Source organism: Neoarius graeffei, chromosome 12, assembly GCF_027579695.1.
Source record: "Neoarius graeffei isolate fNeoGra1 chromosome 12, fNeoGra1.pri, whole genome shotgun sequence".
NCBI lineage: Eukaryota > Metazoa > Chordata > Actinopteri > Siluriformes > Ariidae > Neoarius > Neoarius graeffei.
Genome location: NC_083580.1, coordinates 9,256,812 through 9,261,399, shown reverse-complemented (window position 1 = coordinate 9,261,399; position 4,588 = coordinate 9,256,812).

The window sequence follows — 4,588 nt, the reverse complement described above, 5'->3', positions numbered from 1 at the left end:
TTCAGGGGAAAGTAGTCCGTACGGTACATGGAAGTCGCCACATGACGTCACACGTTCATTTGCATATTATTTCATGCGTCACGATCATTTGCATATCAAAAGAGGTTCCATGAAAAAGTTAGATTTTCCTGAATGTCAACAGAAACCACAATGGAAATAATGCACAGTGTTGCAGCGGTTAGCACTGTCGCCTTAAGGCCAATTTATGCTGACAACGCAGTCCTCGCAGATGGTGTCGCAGATGGCGTCTGCGTAGCCCCCCCCCTTCGCAGACGCTCTGCGCGCACCTCCCAAAAATTGTGACCACCGGAGAAGCCTCGCAGACAAGAGGGCTCTGATTGGTCCACTCTACATCCGCTGTACACGCACTTCCGCTTCCCTACTTTCCTGGTTTGGTTTGTTTTCACGACCGCTGTTTTTAAAAACACGAGCGAAGATGGAGCAGCACGAAGAGCGGTTGATCGAGGAAGTGAGGAAGTACGTACATCTATACGACTCCAGTTCTAGTCATTATAAGTAACCGGAGGATAAACACTCCACTAACCACACCCACCGACTACTCCTAGCGATTTTGCGACTTCGCGCCCCCTTGCGTTGTGGCGGTGAATAACATCGCGCACGCCTATTACTCCCCGCTCAACGATAAATTACAACTGTCTGCGAAAAGCTATCTGCGAAAGCCTTGTCGCAAGAGCATGCAGAGGCCCTTACAGCAACAAGGTTCTGGGTTCGAGCCCAGCGTCCGCCCCTTGTAGGACCATACATTTTTTCAATAGCCGCATAAGAATATTAGACTGTAATTTTTCTAACATTTTTTTAAAAACTAGATTGCCACTTCAGCCTCATTAGGGTTTCTATAACCTTGTATGGACTTCCTGTGGTTTGGCCGCGAAAACCCAGTTCTGTGCAAGCGCAGCACGATCAGACTAAAAAGCATGGTCAAGCTGCCAGTGTAACTGCAGTCTTTTTAGTTGCGAATTATGAGTATTTCCTCTTGTGTTAATAAGTCGCCGTGTCAAAACAAGCAAAACTTGCCTACTTCTTTCTATGTGAAGACAGGTAAGCAATTTATGTATTTTTTTCCATCAAAGTTGCATTTTGTGGTTTCGAAGCTAAGTTTTAGTGCCGTTTCTAGAACACAACATCAAGAAAATGTGGAAGAAACAGCAATAATGGAACAGACGGTTTCTAAGCTACCTAAAACTAGGAATGATAATTATTTTTTGTTACATAATGTACTCAGGCTGCCAGTCAGTGTGTGACCCAGCCCTTTGAAAAATCCTAGCTATGCCCCTGGTTCTCCCCATGTCTGCGTGGGTTTTCCTTACAGTCCAAAGATATGCAGGTTAGGTTAATCGGTGGCTCTGAATTGACCGTGAGTGTGAATGGTTGTTTGTGTCAGTCCTGCAATGAGCTAGCGACTTGTCCAGGGTGTACCCTGGCTCTCGTCCATGGTCAGCTGGGATAGGCTCCAGCTTGCCCCGCGACCCCGCACGGGATAAGCGGTTATACTGTAGATCAAACAAACAGTCTCAGGTTAGTTGAATCGTCAGAGTCGTGAAACACCGTGTATCACAGACTGTCTTCAGTGTTGCTACATCCTTTCAGGGGAAAGTAGTCCATAGATGGAAGTCGCCACATGACGTTACACGTTCATTTGCATATTCTTTCATGCGTCACGATCATTTGCATATCAAAAGAGGTTCCATGAAAAAGTTAGATTTCCTGAATGTCAACAGAAACCACAATGGAAATAATGCACAGTGTTGCAGCGGTTAGCACTGTCGCCTTAAAGCAACAAGGTTCTGGGTTCGAGCCCAGCGTCCGCCGAGGACCTTCTGTACGGAGTTTGTATGTTCTCCCCATGTCTGTGTGGGTTTCCTCCAGGTGCTCCGGTTTACCCCTGTGTCGGGTGGCCTTGGGCTGAAGTGCCCTTGAGCAAGGCACCTAACCCCCAACTGCTCCCTGGGTGCTGTAGCATAGCTGCCCACTACTCTGGGTATGTGTATGTGTTCACTGCTTCAGATGGGTTAAATGTAGAGGACGAATTTCACTGTGCTTGAGTGTACATGTGACAAATAAAGGCTTCTTCTTCTTTGTTGTGCTATCCTTGGTTTTAGTTTCACATATTTAATTCAGTTGTACATTAGTATATTGTCCTACTTGCATGTAATTTTACCTTAATAAATCTATCTATCTATCTATCTATCTATCTATCTATCTATCTATCTATCTATCTATCTATCTATCTATCTATCTATCTAAGAATTTTATACATAGAGAGAGACAGGATATTACAGTGGTGCAAAGATATGAAGTTTATCTTCGAGTGGTGAATGTATATTTCAACACGAGAAGATAAACTCATATCTTCACGCCACCGTGTAATGTTCTTTATATTATATGGACACATCTACACACACAAAAATACACAAGTTGATCAAAAGAATTTTAATTTTGACCCAGTTCGCCATTTTGACAACGCACGTCTATCTAGCCAGCAGGAAAACACTAGGAGTGATGTTACCGGAGTGAAATATCTGAAATTATTACACACACAGGACACTTTTCCATGAAATAAAAATGTGTTCTATTCCCTTCTAGCGGGTTTCATTCATTTGGTTTGATCGCATGCGATATTGTTAGCATATTGCTTATCTTACGTGTATTATGTCACTCTACCCAAAGGAGAACGAGCATTGAATATGGTTTATGATACTGTATGGTTGTCAAGACGACATGACGTCACACGTCGGAGACATAAAACGTCTGCGCTAGCGAGCAACTGGGACAATTTGCAAACAAACATGGCCACCAGGTTTGCTTTGTTAAAGATTTTGAGGGAATTTTGGAAGAGAAAGATGCGTTGAACACCCGAAAGGAATGTGTATGTATAATAATAATAATAATAATAATAATAATAATAATATTGGCTGGCTTTTTTTCATGGTATATCAGTTATATTCCATTCAGCTACTTGTCTTTGACTCATTCAATATCATGCTAGCCAAATGGAATATATCTCATATACCACTCAATGCCAGCTAATATTATTTAAATATGTCACTCAGATCCGCGATGTATTTTGTATGAAAAATGCTAGTTTTTCAACACAAGAAGATGAACTTCATATCTTCAAGCCAACAATTGATTTTCTTTTTATTATATAGACACATTCACAAACATAAAGTGCCCAAATTTATCAAAACAATTCATCGATTTCCTCACGAGTCACATACAGAGATTTATGTCACGGTTTTGGTTCTCCATGTCCCGGATGTAACTTGAATGAAAAATACGAGTGGCATATTTCCCAGTAAAACACTAATATCCATAAAATAAATCTCAAAATATTCCAATTTTACTCTCAAAATCTGAAAATAGCCACAAAGGAAAACTACTATGGATGGACTAACTTGCTTTTATTCCTTATAAATATAGCCAAGAGGCGGCACGGTGGTGTAGTGGTTAGCGCTGTCGTCTCACAGCAAGAAGGTCCAGGTTCGAGCCCCGTGGCCGGCGAGGGCCTTTCTGTGTGGAGTTTGCATGTTCTCCCCGTGTCCGCGTGGGTTTCCTCTGGGTGCTCCGGTTTCCCCCACAGTCCAAAGACATGCAGGTTAGGTTAACTGGTGACTCTAAAGTGAATGTGAGTGTGAATGGTTGTCTGTGTCTATGTGTCAGCCCTGTGATGACCTGGCGACTTGTCCAGGGTGTACCCCGCCTTTCGCCCGTAGTCAGCTGGGATAGGCTCCAGCTCGCCTGCGACCCTGTAGAACATGATAAAGCGGCTAGAGATAATGAGATGAGAAATATAGCCAAGAATCAGAGTTGGGGTAATTTCTCAAAAAAGTAATTCGTTACTAGTTACTTCTTTAAATTCTAATGAGATTATTTTACTCTTTACTCCTTTGGAAAAGTACAACCCCGATTCCAAAAATGTTGGGACAAAGTATAAATTGGAAAATAAAAACGGAATGCAATGATGTGGAAGTTTCAAAATTCCATATTTTATTCAGAAGAGAACATAGGTGACATATCAAATGTTTAAACTGAGAAAATGTATCATTTAATGAGAAAAATTAGGTGATTTAAAATTTCATGACAACAACACATCAAAAAAGTTGGGACAAGGCCATGTTTACCACTGTGAGACATCCCCTTTTCTCTTTACAACAGTCTGTAAACGTCTGGGGACTGAGGAGACAAGTTGCTCAAGTTTAGGGATAGGAATGTTAACCCATTCTTGTCTAATGTAGGATTCTAGTTGCTCAACTGTCTTAGGTCTTTTTTGTCGTATCTTCCGTTTTATGATGCGCCAAATGTTTTCTATGGGTGAAAGATCTGGACTGCAGGCTGGCCAGTTCAGTACCTGGACCCTTCTATGCAGCCATGATGCTGTAATTGATGCAGTATGTGGTTTGGCATTGTCATGTTGGAAAATGCAAGGTCTTCCCTGAAAGAGACGTCGTCTGGATGGGAGCATATGTTGCTCTAGAACCTGGATATACCTTTCAGCATTGATGGTGTCTTTCCAGATGTGTAAGCTGCCCATGCCACACGCACTAATGCAACCCCATACCATCAGAGA